This window comes from Podarcis liolepis, assembly GCF_965112155.1.
Source record: "Podarcis liolepis genome assembly, chromosome: 2".
In the NCBI taxonomy this organism is placed as follows: domain Eukaryota; kingdom Metazoa; phylum Chordata; class Lepidosauria; order Squamata; family Lacertidae; genus Podarcis; species Podarcis liolepis.
In genome coordinates this window covers 96,195,719-96,216,721 of record NC_139555.1, presented here as the reverse complement: position 1 = coordinate 96,216,721, position 21,003 = coordinate 96,195,719, and the positions used below count along the sequence as shown (strand labels likewise).

General features: G+C 40.6%; 1 protein-coding gene across 31 annotated transcripts in view; it reads right to left on the bottom strand.

Moving 5' to 3' along the window:
- The window catches only part of FOXP1 (forkhead box P1), a 546,942-nt gene that overhangs the window by 260,516 nt on the left and 265,423 nt on the right, over window positions 1-21,003 (bottom strand). Inside the window, exon 6 of one of the 31 annotated variants that reach the window (XM_083491912.1) lies at window positions 7,190-7,261. The exons of the other annotated variants lie outside the window; for them this stretch is intronic. The gene's annotated coding sequence lies outside the window, so the exon portion shown is untranslated. The remainder of the gene's footprint in view (window positions 1-7,189; window positions 7,262-21,003) is intronic. 31 annotated transcript variants of the gene reach the window in all.

Here is a 21,003-nt window from a genome sequence, read left to right as displayed (position 1 = left end):
GGCCACAGGTCAAGCCTGTTGGCCTCACTGCTGGCAACAACTAAGTGCATATGGCCTAGAACAAACCAAACACTACTTGGGACTGCAGAAAAAAGATGAAAAAGCTGTTCTGTGAGAAAGCTGGTCATTGCTGATCTTCATTTTTGAAGAATCCCTGTTATGATTCCAAGGAACTTCCTGGAGTTTCAAAAACCACTGGAATATATTCAAGATTTATTATGTGTATAAAGAACCTGCTCTAAGAAGCAAAATGCAGAACAGATTACATAGTCCTATCTCTACAATGCAGAGTCAGGGTGAAGCTGAGTTCTCAGACGTCTTCCCAACACACCCCTTGGGGCATGAGTCCAAAAAAGCACCTATAGGAAGCACTGCTACTAAACTAAATGAGCTAACAACCTGCTCACAATTAGGAAAGTGTGGCAAAAAAAGTATGGAAGCTTTTATAGCCATTTAAATGTCATTGGAATTCCAAGTTGATTTGCACCCACAAGGAGTGGGAAGACGTTTGAACAACAGGAAAAGAGCAGGACCAACTTCATTAATACGATTTGAAGAACGGAGCCAGAAGTAAGGCTACTATGCTGGGAAGAGATGATGCCAGACCACGGCAACAAAGTGAACTAATTGAAAACCCTAGTCATCCACATAGAGCAACAGTTTCCTTTTCAGTCAATAAATCATTTCAGGGACAACAAATCCTCTGCAATGGTTGAAGGGAGGTTTCACGGAGGAATGAATGCAAATAGCTTTTCCAACCCTTCCACATTCGTATCTGAGTTCCTGCCCACTATTAAAAGCTAGTTGATATAGTGGGGTGCAGGGTGGTAGCGAGTCGCTGCTGACCACCGATGCATCTAGACCACATTGCTTGTTGCAACTGGTAGTGGTTCTTCAAGACTTCAGTTACAGCTACCCTTACATTAAGTTGAAGAACAAAGTTGGAAGAATTGACACGGTCCTAAGTATTGTGTGAAGGGGCAAGGTATGTTGCTCGTGTATTAATACACCAATGTCAAGGGTTGTTGTTTAGTCGTTTAGTCGTGTCCGACTCTTCGTGACCCCATGGACCAGAGCACGCCAGGCACTTCTGTCCTCCACTGCCTCCCGCAGTTTGATCAAACTCATGCTGGTAGCTTCAAGAACACCATCCAACCATCTCATTCTCTGTCGTCCCCTTCTCCTTGTGCCCTCCATCTTTCGCAACATCAGGGTCTTTTCCAGGGAGTCTTCTCTTCTCATGAGGTGGCCAAAGTATTGGAGCCTCAGCTTCACGATCTGTCCTTCCAGTGAGCGCTCAGGGCTGATTTCCTTCAGAATGGAGAGGTTTGATCTTCTTGCAGTCCATGGGACTCTCAAGAGTCTCCTCCAGCACCATAATTCAAAAGCAAATGTCAAGGGTGCTTCCCAGCAAAACAAATGGACACGGCAGATAGTTTACTATTTATTCTCACAGATAACACTTACAGTCACTTCTACAGTTCTGCATATTTATGTACAGTACACCAATCTAACGGTTGGGAAGCTATTCCCAGATTCACGTTCTATGGAGCAGTCACAGCAACAGGGGACCACCCCCCCCCTACCAGTTTATGTGCCTTCCCCTGGTGGGCTGCACACACACAGCTGGAGACTACGCCTGCGTAGAAGCTGCCTCTGCTCTTCTGGCTTCAGTTGTCTCCTGGTTCTGGGAGGCAGTGGTGCAAGAGAGGGTGGGGAAGCACCCAGCCCTTCACTTGCCTGGTCTGCCTCTTCCTCCGGCTCTGAGGCTTCCCCTGCCTCTGAGTCTTGCTTCCTAGCTGGTACAGATGCCCACACACTGCTGCTCCCCTCTCTTGAGTCAGAGTCCAGCCCCACTTCCCTTGGTGTCCTGCCAGTCCCTGACAATCCATTCGCACAGGAGGGCGACAGTCTGCTATTTATAGCACTGCTCTTCCCAGCTAGCACATCTGCTACAGCCCTATTTTGTGGGTTGGTTGGGAAGGACTTAATTTCAGACAACAGGCTGGGTCCTTCCATGCCAACAAGCCTACTAACTATTGAGCATTCCAGACCGCTGCTTTACATGCAGGAAAGCTTGCAATGCTGGATTACAAATAATTATTCTGCTATTCTTCACTAGTAGGAATTTCCCTCCTGCAAAGATGAGCAAGAATTTTTTTATGGGTGGAAGTGGAAGGACCTTGGGGTGGGAACACATCCTAACATGTCTTCAGAACTGGGTATCAAAAGTGCCCCTTCACTGGCTGCCAAACTGATTGTGTATTTACCATTTTCCATAATTTCCAGAGTTGACAACAACAACAACACTTGTTTGTGAGAATTGGGGGAGGGGGGAATCCTTGACCTTAACTTAGATTAATTTCATTGATTAAAATGGCTAAACAAATGAACAGCATGACATTTGAAGGACTATTTTCTTCCATCCAAAATATTAAAAAAACAAAATCCCACACATTCAAATTTCAGCCTTGGCTCATTCAGGAAATTTAATTTGAGAGTTTTGTCCTAGGCCTTTCCAAGCAATCTAGGACTTGTCCTCCATGAAATGTAAATGTCGTGTCATGCAATATTAGGCAAAATTTCACACAATAGACTTCACCCAGCTCCTGCCCTTTTTAAAACCCAAGACCACATTACTAACAAGAAATATGTCTGTGTGTGAAGTGCCACAAGTGAATTAATGGCAAGTCAAGAGTGAAATAGGAAGGGCCATTGGCAGCTGCCTTCTACTGAGTCAGACCAATTGGTCCATCTAGCTCAGTACTGTCTCCTCTGACTGGTAGAATTCCAGAAAGCCCTACCAGGAGATGCCATGAATTGAACCTGGGTTCTTCTGAATGTAAGGTAGATGCACTACCACTGAGCTACAGCCCTTTTCCTCAGACACTAGAGCTGGCTAATCACACCTCCAGGTACCAAAAGGAAAGGCAATTTACTCAGGCTATACAAACTTGCTTCAGACTATACATACTTGCATCATATGAGGATCAGAGAAAATGCATAACAAGACAAGACATAGTACAAAACCAAGTAGAAAAAGGAAATGAATGTGTTTACTCTGCACTGTCCTCCTGCCACCTCATCCCACTCCTCCTGATAATCAACAGTGACCGCTTACAGAGAAGCTAGTGTAGCAGTTCTGCCATACCTGGCAAGTCACTTCAAGCATATATTGGGTTTTTCTTCAGTTAAAAAAAAAGGTATGTTAGTTTTCCTTTTGAAAAAAACTAAATATCATATTTTCTTTTGCTATTGAAATAAAGGGTTTAACATTAAGTTATCCTGTGCAAACTTTATTCCATTGGGATTGTGTGGTATGGACCCTTTTTCCAGGCAGCAAGCCTTGTCCTGAAATACTTCCTAACTATCAGTTTCTTAAAAATTCACATGGTGAAATGCAAAAGGCTGTGATAAAGTGGTAGGTACTGTGACTGAGAAGGGAAAATGCATATGCATTATGTCTGTCTTTTCTAGTACTGTCCCCAGCAAAAAAAAACACCCCCAAAACCCTCAACTTCAGGTTGAAAGATTACCAAAGTTATACAGTGCATGCTGAAACCAGGAACTGAGGTTTATTTGGAAAATTACCCATCCAAAGAACATGGGCATTACTCCAAATAATGGATTTAGCCTGGACGAGAAGGAAGCAAGGACCCAGAAAGCAACGAGTTCTGCAGAACATTATATCCTACCATTTTGTGAATGAACAGGTATGGGTGAGAAGAAGAAGAGTTTGGATTTGATATCCCGCTTTATCACTACCCAAAGGAGTCTCAAAGCGGCTAACGTTCTCCTTTCCCTTCCTCCCCCACAACCAACACTCTGTGAGGTGAGTGGGGCTGAGAGACTTCAGAGAAGTGTGACTGGCCCAAGGTCACCCAGCAGCTGCAGGTGGAGGAGCGGGGAAGCGAACCCGGTTCACCAGATTACGAGTCCACCGCTCTTAACCACCACACCACACTGGCTCTGGGTGAGCATATTATAACCCAGCACCTGAGTCCATCTGACAGTGATTCCTGTCATTGAGTCAGGAATGCTTCTAAATACTTCGCAAGTATTCAATTATCTTGAAACAGCATGAGGGGGAAACGTTCGTTCTAGCACTCGGGTCTTGCTTGCAGGTTTCCCACAGGCATCTGATTGGCCACCGTGAGAACAGGATGTTGTACTAGATGGGCCATTGGCCTGATCCAGCAGGCTCTTCTTATGTTCTCTGACTATGACAACCCTGAGTATGGATAATCTGCCAAAGAGTTCTCATGGCCCCCTAAGCCTGTCAAATCTACAGTGTGAGGGTCAATTCCAGAAACATATGTGAAGAGGTGGATGAGTTACTAGATTCTGAACGTGACAGGACTGAGGGGTTTTAATTAGCTGACATTCCTAAATTGAAGCTATTCACTTTCCTAGGAGTTCTCATTTCAAAAAGCAAAACATACAGTCAAAGGTTATCCATACAAAGACATTATAGTTCAGAGCTCCAACCACAGATTTCTTTAGGAGTAATATTTCTCAGGTTCCGTTTCCAGAGATATATAAGAGCTTGGTTGAACTCGGGACTCCGTCAGACTAGCATATGACTTCCTTGGGATCTCCAACTGATCTTGCAAAACCCAAGCTTGGCTCTGTAACCTGAAACTTCTATCTTCCCAACATCAGATTATCCACGGTATAATTGGAGCAAGTGCTCCAGGGCCTTTAGCTTGGAATACCCCCATAAGAAAACTGAGGATCACCGTGCTGTTTCAAAAAGGAATTGGAGGCAGCTAATGAGGAAGTTGCTCTCCAAACTTGTTCACTGTTTCCAGGAAGAAATGGAGAGGGTTACTGTGAGACAGTAAACACTTTATCCTAATTAATAATCAATCTGATCCAAAAAGTGTAAGATGGAAGGTGGTGGGGGGTGGTTGATAATTAAATAAATGAAAAACAAAAAAAATAGTTGGCTTCCAATTTAAAAATGCTTTATCTAAGCATGGGGGCAACGGACTGCACAGAGGCATTTTTTGGTTTAACACAGCCACTTACTTTGTTACAGTCACCAAGTCTAGCTTGACATAGAACAAAAATCCAGTCACTGAGCAGTCCAAGGGGTGGGACCACCTATGGGCAGTTGACCTGATTTGCAGGTCCACCATGACACAAAGTGCTCGGGTGGCCCCCTCAGACAACCTGGGAGTGCTGCAACCACACATTCCCCTGATCTCTTGGATCTTCTAATATTACCTAGACAATGGGAAAGAGTTTTAGATTCTGTAGCAATGGTACTGATGGATCTTTAATTACAACTTATACAACAGAAAATAATATTTAGAATTTATCGGACTACATTACATTTGTATATAAAAAAAGGACTGTCTAATGTGGCCTGGCCCAATTCTGCCTGTGGGCAAAAATCCTTCCCAGTGACTAATCACCACCTACAGCAATATTAATGAAAAACAACCTGAAGAGGAACAATGGAAATACCACATAACTACAAATGAGAGTGAAATCTGAGTGAAGAAAACTGCCAGCAATGCTGGAAACTCCCAGGATATGCCTGTATTTAAAGCTCTAGAGTGGGCCAGAGGGAAGAGGTGTCCCCTCCCCCGCCCGGTCCACCCACAGGCTTTTAAAGGTTCTAGTCCAAATAGTCACTTTCACACTCTTTAACAGCAATGATTCACTCTCTGATCTGAAAGAGGAGTAATAATTGTTCTTGCCATTTCATCACATGTAGTTGACCCTTTGACATAGATTCTACAACATGAAACTCATTTTAATGGCCGTACAGCACACTCTAATTCTAATATGGAAGGGAATTTTTAATTTTGCAAAACGTCTATGACCACGGTTTATTCTTCCAAAAGCTCCACAGATCTATTTGGTGCATCAGTGTAACATCTCCCCACCTGGTATTTGCAAACAGTCTATCCCAAATTGTTGGCAAAGTTTAATTATTATATTGAAAGTAGACATTTTATACAGCTAGCTCTCACCAAGTTGTAGAATATTCTATCTTAGATCCACCAAAACCTGAGCACTTGGCAGAGGTCTTGTGGACAGATCATTTCACTTGTCCTTCTGTTGGTCAAGGGCTTTGGAAGTGTCCGAAGTTTATCTCTCATTGCAGTTAATAATTTATGTCAGGTGTGGGGAACCTTTGGCTCTCCATATGTTGATGAACCATAACATCCAGCAGCCCCTGCAAGCATGGTCAATGGCCAGGGATAATGTAAGTTGTAGTTCTACAACATCAGGAGGGCCAAAGGTTTCCCACACCTGATTTATGTGGTGTCATTCACGATAATTTTCAGTAGGAATAGGGAAAACGTGGCCCTCCACATGCTATTTGACTCAAATTCCCATTAATTGCAGCCAAGGATAAGGGATGATGGAGCCCAATAAAATCTAGAGGGCTAAATTTTCCCCATCCCTGCTTTATGAACCTAAGAAAAATACATGTTCCAGTCCCAAGGAACTGACAACTTAAATTTCAACAGAGGAGAGAAAAGACAGGGGCAAGGGTAACATAGGAAGAATGTGTGTGTATGCAGTTATGAATGTATAAGCTTAGCTTCTATGGGACAGGGGTGGGGAATTATTTTATATTAGAGGGAACTGAATCATATGGGGGGAATCAGCTGTACACAGATAAAAAACACCTCTTCCACCTGAGGAGGAAGACCTTCAAAAGTGCAGATTGGATCATTCTTGGCCTCTGGCACTAAGCAGAGTCTTGCCTCAGGAGAGCTTTGAAGTTATGGTTCAGGCTGAAAGCCAAGCCAACCCACACATTTAAAGGTTTCCTCCTCAGGCAAGAAGTTGCTCAGTCCTGGGCAATCTCCCACCTGAGAAGGGATATCTGAAGGTGGGAAGCAGGCAGAATATCTAGGTCTGCAGTTAGCTAACTTGATCCAAATTTACAAAGCTCTGGGGGTGGGAGGTGAAACTCAGCTAAGGAGTGGATCCTATTCCTGGGTTATTTAATCCTATGTTGGATTGTGGCCTATTGCACCATGGCTCAGTTTTCCCAACTTCGATGAGATTTAAAATGCAAGAAAAAAGAAGCAATAAATAAGTCTTGATTCAGAAGGCAACAAGAGTGAAGTCACTATGTCCCTTTTTAATGTAATCAGCAATCTCATCTGCCTGAATACTGGGCAATGAAAATAAAGAGAGAAAATTAGGCAAAACAAAATAATTTTGCAGGTGCTACCATCTAAATCCTTTCTCAGTGCAATATGCCATTCTTGGGAAGTAGATATATATTATCCTGTAGAAAAGCGAGAAGAAGCCATCAAGTACGAGGAGGATACTTAAGTCTGTCAAAAACCTGAAGCCAACAGCTCCTCTTCTGCAAATGGCTAATACATTTACTTGACAGATGTGGCTTTTACATCTATGGTTTTCCAGCTCAGCTTTGGTATATGGAGATTGCTGGAGTGCACAGAGTGCAATAAGATGAACTATTGGGCATAGGATGCAGTCACCAGTTGTGAGATCTCGGGAAACTCAGGATGAGAATGTAAATAGCCATAGAAATTTTCAAGCTGCACTTACTTCTATGTAAGATAGAATCAAGCAACTGGATGAAGAAAATGTCCTGAGGGTTTCACGAGTTTGGTAACAAGTTCTTAGAATAGAACATGACAACTACTAGCCTAGATAACAAGGCTGCTTTCTGAGCTTTCCGATTGTCATTACTGCATTACAATATTGTAAAAAAAATTAATATCCACTATACAGTTAAGAAGTAGAGATGTCATTGGATGGTGTCAAGGTGGAAATATTCCACAACAGACTACCCTGTCCTGCCCCAAGAATGTCTAAGAGCCACTAAAGTCACTAGTTTAGTTGGCTTTAAAAGGCATCTAGGCAAATTCAAGAAGACCTATCAATGACTGCCTCACGTGATGGATGAAGAGCTACATTGGTGTTGTGGGTGGGTGGGGTTCTTGCCACCAGGAGCCTGCTTGGTTTGGATGTTGGGTTCAGGAAAAAATCAGGAAGTTCCATCCATCCTCTGCTAATACATTCACTCATTTGCATGCAGTTCCTGATTGCCCATGTCTACTGGTCCAAGGATCAAGGCTACACATCCACCATATATTTAAGAGAAACACACAACAATAATCCTGGGAACTGTAGTTTATCCACGCTTACAAAGCTACAATTTCCTGCACCTTGAACAAACTACATATCTAAGGATTCATTTTGTTGGGGAGGGTGTCTTAAAATGTGTTTGAAATGTATGGTGTGTACAATATAAAGCTGCAGTATGCAGTTACTGGGAGGCAACAGCAGGGTTAGGACTACACAACTCATGTTCTGCTTGTGCTGCTTCTGGAGGCATCTGACCACTGAGGACACAGGATGGTGGAGAAGATGGACCTTTGCCCTCACTAAGCAGGGCTCTTTTTAGGTTCTTAAGGAAATCTTCCAAGATTACCTTGGAAACTGTGGTGTCACAAGTCCCAAGGATATAACAAAGCTATTCTGAGATCAATTATTTTGTTCCATAATGAAGGTGGGGAGTGAACACCCAATGGAATCAAAGAGAAACAGCGCTCCATTGCTTTTGAATCTGAAGTAGGAACACCAGAAGGCTAGCTTCCCATGAAATAGAGCACTGGAAAACCAATCTGTCATGAAACCAATATGGAAGCCACATAAACTAAACTTACCTAACGTGAAGGCAAGAACCATTAAATAACAGACAGTTGGCAAACCAAGTACGGAACATCTCTTTTGTTTACTGTGTACTATTTAAAAGGGTGGAGGGGGCAGTATAGTATTGCTCAATCTTTTTATACGATTCACCCAGGAAATGACTAATGTGAATGTTTACAGGCAACAGCACAAAACTATTTTTGGTCATGGGATGTTGTTCAAGACAAGATTTCCAAAAGCCTAATAATAATCTTTAGCTAACAAAAACCTCTCGCAGCATACCGGTCCTCCAAGGAAAAATGGTGTTTCCTTTTGTGGACAGTTAGCAATGTAGCAATATTATCAAGAAAGAAAGCAAAATAAAAATAAATAAAAATAATCAGACTTCTTAATTTCAAGGCATCCTTCTCCATATTGTATTTTGTTATATGGCAAACTAATTCATGGGTTAGCAACGCAGTATATAAATCTTAGAAGTAAATAAATACAAAAATTGACACATTTGTGTTTTGTTCTAATGTGTTCCAAAGATGTTAATATGAGCAGTAGTTATAACACATGCTTAACATCGAAATGTTCTTTAAAATACCTTAATGTTTGATCCAGTCAACATCAAAAAAGAATAAAATCAGATTTTAAAAAATACCAAGTAGAATAGGTAGATAGAAAGATAATTATTAGAATGCCCATCTAATGTAAGCCAGGATGGCATTCTGAATATAGTTGATTTTAAAATTTGCCTGGTTATATTACTAATGTAACATATAGTGCTTTCAGTCTACACAACTCCATACGTACATGGTTACTACAGTAGTTAATATGCAACAGTTCAATCCCAGGATTAGTACAACAAAACAGTATACGAGGGTTCATTGCACATGTGTGTGCTTTTTAAAGATGGCAAGGGTACCAAAAGACTCAGCATTTGTTTATCTGGAAGCCTGTAATGCTGAATACTGAAAAGACACTTCCACCCCCCTGTTAATCCCAGCTTCTTAAGGGAACACTCAGTAAGATAATGAATCCTTTAAACGTTACATCTTGTGTCTTGCATTATTGTGGTGCACCAACTCTCCACATCAAACAGTCATCAGGACTATTACAAAGTGGGCTTATAAGAGAGTGGCTGAAAAGGCGCTGTGTGAAAAGAAGTGGAAAATTAAAGCTGAGGCAGACGAAGAAAGGGCTTAATTTACTGGCATGTACAGTATGCAAATGAGATTACTCTCAGTTTAACTGCATCATTTATGTCCATAATAACGGCATCATCATTACAGGGCTCAAATTAAATTACACCATAATTAGCATATCAAAGTGATTGGTTAAAGTTTAAAACAAATACCCAATTTTGTTAATGAACAGCTGTAATTGTCATGTACACTTCAATGAAAACTCCCTAAACAAATATATGTTTTAGAATAGAGAAAAGATTTTCAAGTAGACAGGTCTGCAGCTGAGGAAAATTGACTTTTTTAATAATTAAAAAAAGACAGGATGACATAGATTATTCTGTTAATGTTCATATATGTTCATCTTTTTAAAGAAATAAAACATTCTATCAAAACAAGTCTGAACACCTTATAATTACTCTACTAAAACCAATGGAGGCAAAATCCATTTACCGCTTTTGACCTTGAACTACTCGAACTCCCTGTGCACAGGTGTCCTGTCTGCCACCAGTAAAGGACTTCTCAAAAAACATTATTTTCCTAACTTTTCCAAGGTGTATCTAAGAAGCTGTGACATGCAAGAAGGAAACTTAAGAAACTTGCTACTGTACATACAAATGCCTTGCACTGCGATTCTGCTTAATTCCCTTATAAAATTGCTAAAAGGCTTATGGTCAGGAAACAAGGGTTGGAGGGAAGGGCATATTGGGTACACTTCCCCTGTATACTAGTACTCTAGCAAGTTGATGACATGATAACATAATAGGCAACCTACAATTCAATTTCCTTTAATTTAATCATATGTACACAGCAGATTTTGGAGGTGGGAGTGGGGGATTTGGGGTCTCATTAAAATAGATGGAGAGGTGGTGCTAGTGGTTCTGTCAATGTCAGCCTGAGAGGAAGTAATGTGCTTCTATAGATCAATCACTGCTAAAATGCATACAGTAAATGTACAGTAAAAAAAAAAAATCATCCTCGTGCCACATGCAACTTAATGAATCAAGAAGCATGCTGCATAATATTAAAATATTATAAGCAAGCTTTCTGGCAGTTCATCTGGATAACAATCGAGACTACACATGACCATAATTGCAAAGCAGCAGTGTCAAAGGAATCGGCAATGTTAAAGAAAATAAACCCCTCTCCCACTCACCCCCTTTTTGTTTACGTCTGTGTCACTGGACTATCATTGTCCAACTCTGAGCATTAAAATATGTATTTTGTGGCAAAAACGAGAATGCACTTTGAAAAATACTTAACAAGCAAACTGAATGTCTTATTAAATCGATATTATCAAAACAGTGTTCAAAGATTTAAAGAAAGTAGCTTTTCATTTTATTCATCGAGGAATCCATTAAAGCCTGAGCTCTGAAGTAGTATGTAAATTATGTGCCTTTCAAGGTAGAGCTAGGGCAAATTCACTCCATCAACTAATGATGAACCTCATTATGTGCAGAGAGTATTCATAATGAGGAAACAAGCCACCCGCCATTCCATGTTCTAACATAAATCCCTGTAAAATGTGAATTTCTCCATGTCTAATTAAAGGCTACTAATTCCTATTACCTCCCTCAACGTCCCCCTCCAAAAAAAACACAGAACACAACACGCATAATTTTTTTTTTAAAAAAGCATTTCTAGATTTTTGTAAATGATGACATTGATTATATAGCACTACTGCATATATACTGTGTATATGATTACTTCAAATTGCACCATTTCTAGCATTTGGGGGTTAGAATATTTTTTGAATACAAGAGCTCATTGATTTGCTTTTTTGTTTAAAAAGCTTCAAATTATTTAGTATCAGCCTACAGATCTCACATGGAAAATAAATAAAAGGAGGGGGAAAGGCAGTAGGGAATGTACAAAAAGAATAAACATATATCTGTGTGCACACATGTATGTGCATGTTCACACACACCCAACCAGCTATTAAGTCAATCAGAAAATTGACTATAGAAATGGCCAGAGTAAACAACAGGGGCAGAGTCGAGTCATTGCTAAGTGCTTTCGAATTCATTGATTTCAATGGGAAAGATTTAATACTGTATTTAATTCTCCAGTATATGTCCATGGGACTTTAAAGTGCTTAACTTTTGCTACATCATGTCCTAGGGGTTGTAACAGCAGGCTGCAATTTTTTTTAGTACCTTGCTTCATCTTTGCAAATTCCCACATTTGCCATTTATACAGCTTAAGTAGGAATTTCTCAGGCCAGGTTAACTTATCGTCTCTTCACAAGACTTTATATCCTTGTAGTTATTTGTGATACCGACCACTGCATTTTCCAGAATCAACATGGACAGGTTTTAGATTTTTAGGTTTCTCTGAAGTGAAGATTGTTAGAATCTTCTTAGTTGGGGCCTGTGTTTTGTTTTTCATTTCTCTATTTACATTAAATACTACACATACCTAAGGAGGGGGGCGGGGATGTTTAGTAGAAAATATCCTGCTGGAGCCGAGTAGCCAAAAAGAAATAACAACAATTACAAGAAGAAGAAGAAGAAGAAGAAGAAGAAGAAGAAGAAGAAGAAGAGGAGGAGGAGGAGGAGGAGGTGGTGGTGGTTACACTAATACAGAGAAGTATTAGTAGTAGCATGCCATCCAAAAAGTTCACATTCATGTGTAAAAAAAAAAAGACACCACCACCTAATCATTCCAATGAAAGCTTAGAATTTGAATAAAAACTCGCACCTCCAAAAGAATAATTGTGCTTTACACAACCCTGCCTTGTTTATAAAAGAAATAAAACACACATATTAAAATATGTACATATTTACCAGTGTGGATTTGCAGGACCATCATAATTTTTTTAAAAAAATAATAATACTTTGTTTTAAAAGGACATTGCTTATTTAATTGTATAGAAAGAGGCTCCACTATAAAAAGCTTCTTGAATGAGTGCACGCTTACTCTTTCCTACACTCTGAGGAGGATTCCCCCCCCCCTTTTTAGGTCAGCCAGTCATGCACTAGGAAGACAATCCTCCAAAAATAACTTGTCCCTCCCCCGGAGCACAGAGTTTAACAGCCTACCTTTGTTCTGGTCCTGCAGATAATAACTGGCAAGCCTCAAGACTGCAAAGATTTTGGAAGAGCCAAGGGTGGTTCAGAGTAATCACAAGTGGAGAAGATGACGGTGAAGGGAGAAATAACAGAAAAGCCTCTAAAAGAAATTGGTCTAGCTGACAATTGGTCTCAGCAACGCATTTGCATCTGTGGCACTGTTTATACAGGACTGAGTGCACCTCTGGGCTCCGGCAGCCTCTACAACTAGTGGCATTTTAAAAGGACGTAGGCATGAAAATCAAGAGAAACAGCACACCTCTCTTTGGACGAAGGTCTGAGACACCTAAGGCAGAATATTGGGGGGGAGGGGGCGCTTTGCTTTTTGGTTTTGTTTTGCTTTAAAGCAGCGTCTGTATCATTATTAGTTTGAGTGACAAACGTCCCGGGCTAAATCGACATTCTTACCTTAATGTTCCTAGCAAAAGGCTCCAGCAAACAATGCTCATGGAAGGCGCATGCAAAAGACAGGTTTCAAGGGGTCAATCCACAGCTTTCAAAAAATTAATTTAAAAGAAAGAAAAAAACCCCCAAAAGAAAAACACCCACAGTGAGTCATATTTCCAAACAGACGCATCTCAGCTTGGGCTGCACGGTGGCATAAAGCAGGTTTACATACACAGAGCTGTGTGTCAGGAGGCAGAGTTCTTTAAGATTTACTTGACACTTATTTTCCGGGAAGCCTTTTGTGGAGTTGTGCCGTTTGTTTCTTATTGTCTGTGAAGCAGTTAGAAGCTTCTCCCTGAGGGGGCCCCTCAGCCCCTGGCTCGGCCGCTTTGACAGGGAGGTAACCATATTAGGATGTGTATGGTAAAGTAAACAATAACATAGTTGCAAAGAAATGGAATTTCTCTCTCTCTCTCTTTCGGCTAATGGTGTTGGTGTCTGACCTGTTTTTAGCCGTTCCCACTAGTTTTGTGCTCTAGTTCAAACAGGCCTTCTTTTAATGAAAACAAAAAAGAGGGAGTGGGGAGGTAAAGGAAAGAAACAAGCATTTCCAGCTTCCAAACTTCTTTCTAAAAGGTTCCCCCCCCATCTTCTTTTTTTTTTAATGACAAGAAGAAAAAAAGGGAAAAAAGAGAAAAGCTTTAAGCATCCCACCAAGAGGCATGGCAACTTAATTATTACGATGCACAACCAGTATTTTTGAAAGTCCCTACGGAATTATTAAGCAGGATAAATAACATTAAATGCAGTTATTTAACAATGACTATCTTTTTAAAAGGCACAAACCAAAGGTGCTAGTTAGAGTCCAAGCATAGCCACTGAACAGCCTCACCTTTACTAGATGTGTGAGTTGGGCATGCACATGCAAGTCTGCTAGCTCTCCATGCTAAAAGCGTTTTATTCGGAACAGTAAAGGCAGGTGTCAAGTTATTTAATTAGAGGCAGCACTACTAAGCATTTGACAGGCGAGCAGCTCCTCCAGAAACAACCCACCACCACCCCAACACACAAAAAAGAACGCATTCTAAAAGACACACTTTTTACACCAATTGCTATTTCAAAACCACAATGTCACTTACAAAGTAAGTTGCCAGGATCAGAAAAAAGCAGACTCTCCCCACATGAAGGCTGCAAACCTGTGCCTTCTTATGTGAGAGTTATGTTCCACTGACATCAGTCACACTTATGTACAGACAGCACTTAAGTTCTGGAAATCGTGAAAGACCAGGTAATCAATCGAACAGGGCAGAAGACTGCAGCCTAAGAGATTAGCATCTAGAGGTGCAAGCTGAGTATAAAATCTACATATTTGAAGTCAGTGTGGTTGGGGTGGGAGAGCGTGTGGAGAACACACACACATGTAGAGGCAGGCAAGTGAGTTCCCATGTCTTCCGCCAACCTAAGCAGGGTGCCTGGAGCAGTTACCCTTCCAGGAAGACATGACATGAGGTCAGGTCGTTTAAAGGTATTTTGTAGCATTACCAGTCAGCATAAGTCATCAGACAATGAGAGACAAAGCAGACATTCTCTGGAAAAGAAGCTGACAAAAGGGTTCAGTGAGGGGCCCCTCCCCCCGGTGTTTCAGGCACTAGGGAGATAAGGGAGGTTGGGACTTGAGAAGTAGTGGAAGATGTGAAGCAGGGGGTAGGGAGGAATTAGGGGCAGGGGGAACAAACTGAGCAAACGGAAGGGGGGGGAGAGAATATACAAATACAGCAGACACCTGCAAGATCAAGCCTCTTCAAACTAATTCTCCCTTTTCTTGTTATGGAACCCTGAACCAGAATTTTGGTACGGAGTTCTTTCAAAACCTGCCTCCGGTTCTCTCCAAGCAACTGAATTTTCAGGGAGTTGAGACCCTGTGTTTCTCTCTCTGTACTGCCTTGCATGCAAGAACTAGACAGATAAATAAATAAATGGATGGATGGATAGATGAAGGAATAAAAGGACAAGTTAACACAAGGAGATATCAAAATCAATGAATCACACAAACAACTAGCAGTTCAAAAGTTCAAAGACATGATGGCCAGTTCACTAACGTCCTAGTACTCAACCAATAATAAACTTGACTCCATCACTCCTCATACTATAGACAATTTCATAACATCATTTTCATTAGCTTGTCCTGGTGAAAACTGCTAGCTATTTATGTATATGCTAAAATAAATTAGCCATTTCATCGAGCAGCACGATCCGTATAAAATGCATTAACACAATGCTCAATTTTACAGTTGGGGTAAATAATACATCAATATATTCAAATACAAAATGATTTTATCTATATTATCATCATCATTGTTGTTATTATTGTGGAGCTCCTGCTCTTGCATTCTGCTCATGCAGAAAGTATTTTATTGGATTTATTTGTTTCAATTATATACATATATCACACACACGTACACACATACATGCATACCTACAGTGAAACAGTCCAATGAATCTTAGCAGTGGGATCTGGGGGGCGGGGGGAGGAAATCCAATATTTAAAACAAATGGGCCTGGATCCAAAGAAACGTGAATGGAAGGAGAAAATGCACTAGTGCTGTTCCATGAACTCTTGTGGAAAAGCAAACGGGAGACTGCTTGAATGCATCAGGGTAAGAAGCAAGACTGGCTGCTGTGGTATATGAATGGAAGTGCTCCATAAAAATATACTGAGAATTATCTTATACAAAGCGTCACACAAGGGCTTGCACACACCTAGGAACTGCTCTGGATCTGGGGGTCACTTTTTCATGCCAAGCTCTTCTGTTAATTGGGGAAAAACCATTCCATGAAGAGAAGGTGCTTTTTCTGCTAGTGCAAGGGCAGCTTTGCTCCCAACCCATAGAGAAAAGTTCAGCCAATAGTATGGAAAACATTCTTTACAACATTAGATAATCATGCAATTTAAGAAATTTGAGTCAGTGAAAAAAAAATGGAAGTTTCTCCATTGCAATAAAAATATGTGTATTAACGTAGTAGGAAAGGTGATGAAAAAACTAAAACATGTTAAGCAGCATTTGGCCCTGGCATTCCATATACTACATTTTAGAATGAACAACCTGGAATCGCAGTTGAGGCTAAGGAGGCAAAAGTGTGAGCAGCGCCAGCAGCCAGGTGGACGTATCAGCTTGGGTCTCCAGGGGACATACAATATATTTAATAGCATAGGTATAGGTAAAATACATTATAATAAAAACACAGGAAGTCCATAAAAATCCACAAGTAACCCCTAATAACAACAGCAAATAGCTTCAGCAAGCACAACAAACAGCAAACACCACCAGCGCAGTTGAAAAGACTACAGGAAAGGTCATTTGATCTGGAGCTAAAAAGATGTCCACAAAGATTCCAGGAAGACCTCACTGGGGAGTGTGTTCCACAAATGTGGAGCCGCAGCTTAAAAGGCCCATCTCCCTTTTCATCCTCTTCCAACCATCCCTGAAAGGAGGGACCCAGAAAAAAGAACCTCAGATGAAGCCCTAAGGGTTAGGGAAGACTGATACTGAGACAGGTGCTCCAGAAGTTATTTGGGTTCTGATCCATAAGGAGTTTTATAGGTAAAAGCCAGTACTTTGAATTGAGCTCTAGTCACCAAATCCAGCTGTGACAAAACTGGTGTTACATGCTCAGCTTGCATCAAACCTTTCAGTACTCTGGCAGCTGCATTCTGAATTATTTGAAGCTTCCAAACAACCTTCAAAGGCAGCTCCATGTAAAGTGCACTGCTGTGATCCAATCTTGAGGTTAGCAGAGCATAAATAACTGCAGTCAAGCTACCCTTTTCCAGATAGGCTTGTAGCTGGACTACCAGCCTGTTGGAAGGCACTCCATGTCACCAAGAACAATTGCGCCTTCAGTGATGGGAACCTGCAAACTGTGAACCCGCTTCTTCAGATAGGAAGGAAATCATATGGGTGGCATCCTTGAAAATCAACCATAGTGTCCTTTACTGCTTCTCATAGGAGAGTGTGTGTCATATGATTTCCACCAATTTGTCTCATCTCACTTTCCTGGGCTGAAAATCCAAAATACATGGTTTCACAACAGGCGGAAATAGAAACATGCTATCCCTAGGTATCCCACCCACTGGATCATGAGGTGCGTGACTCAGTTACATATTACAACTGCCACACAGAGACAGCATGGAATAGTCCTCAGGCAGCAGTTGTAATGTGTATAAGGGCTCCCCATTTATATATACTTTGCTAAGTTCTGTGCCCCTCCTAAGAATCTGTGGCAGGGGAGTGGAAATTGTCCAGATGAAGACACTAATCTGCATTAGGCACCCTATATTTTATAAAATCTGCCAGGTAGGTTCTGTTTCAAGTAGCTTTTCCACATAATAATTAGTTATAATTTATAGAATAGTAGTATCTCTTAGAACACTAGAACGATACAAGGGTAGCACAAGCCATAAGAATGCATCCACACAATATAGAAGGGGGTCTGTAAGAGAGCAGCAAAAACATAAAGCTCAAGAACTGTGCAGACATGTATCAAGCGTATGGGCCTGGTAGAAATAGTGCTGCTTTTGCATAAAAAATTAATGACTGAATTACTAAAGTGGGAATTCTAGCTTCCAGTATCTTTTTCCACCACAGGCCACTCAAGTGGTTTCACTATCACAGCATCAACTATGGCAAAAAGGCCATTAAAAGGGTCATTTCCAGAGTGAGCATTTCAAGTAAAGAAACCATGAACCTCTGCCCTAGGGCACAATGCATAACTTATATCATGTTAATTCCTTCCCCAAAACATGTTTCAGGGGACTCTGACAACCCAGGTGGTTCCTTCCCTCTTCTCCCATCAGCCCCCTTCTCAAATGCATTGTCTAGTGACATATTAACTGAGTCAATGTCAAAGCTTAAGTTGGAGAAAACGTCATCATATTTTAAAGCCAGAACACTATATAAAAAAGGGAAACAGAATTGAATTTCCAATCCACAGGTTTAAGACATGCAAGTTATTTCCTTGGTAAGTGTCAAAAAAGTAGTGGACTCAAAGCAGCTACCCAGTGCACAAACTGTTCTCCAATACTCTGCCAATAATGGATAATGTCTAACTATTTTTATATATATAAAAAAGTTCTTAGTTCAATGCTGTTCTTTTTTGTTTTGTGAAGAGGACAAAGCTCCACTTGGCACACAGAAGAAACCAAAACCTTTTACCCTCATTACTCCAACCATTTTTGAAGCTTGGGCTCTAGCTGTGAAAATCTAATTAATCAATTAACCAACTGCACCACTCAGCTGACCATATGTTAACTTAATTCCTTTAAAAAATATATTTCACATGAGCAGTTCTCTTTGCTCACCATTTATTATTGATTTATTTCAGTCTGCTGTCTGACCATCTCACAGCATCAAGAAAGGTAAGTGTTTTAAATGAATTGGAAAGCAATATTAGAAAAAGATGAAAAGGTAATACTGTATTTCATACTAAAATATGAAATATAGTTTGCTAAAATGGCCTTTAACCTGATTAGTCACAGCTATTAATTGCCTAGTGGCATACACAACATGTTCAACAATCTACCAGTTCCACACAACTATGGAGAACAAGGTCCATCAATGGAAGAACAATAAATATCCTTATTCCCCAATATCATGGGACTCTTATTATCCACACTAAGTCCCCAGCTATGGTGAGAGATTCACCAATCACTTAGGGTAGAGAATCTAGGATACAAACTAAGAAGAGCCGAGTGGTTTGAACATGATGGCCACTTATTCTACATCTCTTTGCCATCTCAGGTTCCCTACTTTTGTATTATTTAAAGAAAAAAACAGCAATAAAATACTGCCTTATGGGGTTTTGTGAGAAGCAATATTCATCACCCACTCTACTGTTTTTACCAGTGTAAAGGATTCTCTATAGCAAACTCGACTGCAGTGCATTGAAATAATGTCCCCTTATAACACAGATGTGCCACCCATTGCATGAATCTTTGTATCCAAAAAACTCAAACAACCTTGGATCATCAGGTTAAAATTCTCCACACTGTCTCAAGCCTTACTCTTCACCAGCCTGAGTTCCCTAGCTAGACTGAAAATCAGCCTAACATGATGCCATTTGTTTTAAAGGACAGAGCCTTTAGATGTATGGCAGGGAGAAATCAGCAGCTGATCATTTGCTATCACTGTATCTCTATGCTGAGATAAATTTCCAACTTTTCTAAGTGTGTTCAAAGCCCTTTCACACCAATTGTGTCAAGGTAAACACCAGAACACACTGACAGCAACACTAGAAGCATCTCAGAAACAAAGTTCAGGAACAGCTGCAGAAGTTCCATTCCCTCTTAGCTGTACCTCCCTATCTTAGAACAGAAAAGTGTTCACTACCTTACTAAACCTTTAAGCAACTGTCTGGGTGAACATAGCCATGGTTAGCAGCAAACAGGCTAAAGAAAATAAACACATATCAGCACAGAATTGTACAAGCAAACTTCTAGTTTTAGGGACATGAATAGGGTAAGAACAAACCTATCACAGAGCGTCATTCACTCCAGAAGTCAGGTTTTTTTTAGCATGAAGATATGAAAGATTGTTGTGCTTTTAAGATCTAAGCATTATAAAGAAACTATCCCTTTGAGTGCTGTTTTCTTTCGGCTGCTGTGAACATGTTTGTGATTTGAGAGTGTCCCACACAAGTAGTTTATTCTCAGGTATCTGTTACCCATATCAAATGAATGTCCCTTGAAATGACTTGCATGAGGTGGTTTTTTCTGTCATCCTGCTCCAGAACTCTATTGAAGAAAAAGTCCATAACGAAGTTATCTCTCGTTGTGCAAAGTGTTTCCATTCCAACATGCAAGTATTCCATAGGGCAATGGGGAAAGAACTATGTGATGTACCATGCTACACACCACAGCAGCCATGCTGTGAAAATCTACGTATCTGAATAGCAATGGTATTTGTAGGCAAGTGGAACAAGCAAATACATCCATCAACAATTTTTATTCACAAGAAAAAGTATGCAGGGATATGAAATAAAGAGTTATATTTTCAGCAACACGTCAATGAAGCTATTGCTACCAGTGTTGAAAATCCTCCTTCCTATCTTAACCATTTTTATGGTAGATTCAAATACATGGATTTTTTCTTCTTCACAGCCGCTTTCAATTTCCCTGCATCTTTCGTTGCTGTACCTTATCAAGGAAGGGTGAAAGAGTATCCAATTTAATATCAGTTTGCAGGACTGGAGATTTCCTTCATATCTTATGCAGCAAGGAAAGCTTCAGGGGAAGGCTTAGGAGTAGGCATCAGGTTTTAAATACCTTGATTGGCTGGAACCTCAGATCCCATCAGGGTTGACTTAGTCCTTCATGTTTCTTTGGCAGATAAACTAACTTTTATCCAGTTTATTTTGCTGGGTACTTTTGAATGAACTCTTAAGAGCTGATGTCTTCCCTATTCTATGTGAGTTTCCTCTGAAAAACTCATTTGGCCTTGCATTGAGTCACGCATTGTGACTCAGGTTCCCCATCTGTAAATGAAAATAATTATTAGTCTACGGCAGAGTGTGACAAATAGAAGTAAACTTCCATAGTGGAGTTGTGAAGTTTGGTTCTCCACATTTGATCTTTGCCGAGTTGCAAGTTAACAGAAAAGTTAAGTAATATCAGTCACAACAAACCCATCCCGCTCTCCTTCCCTCTCCTAAACAACTGTCTT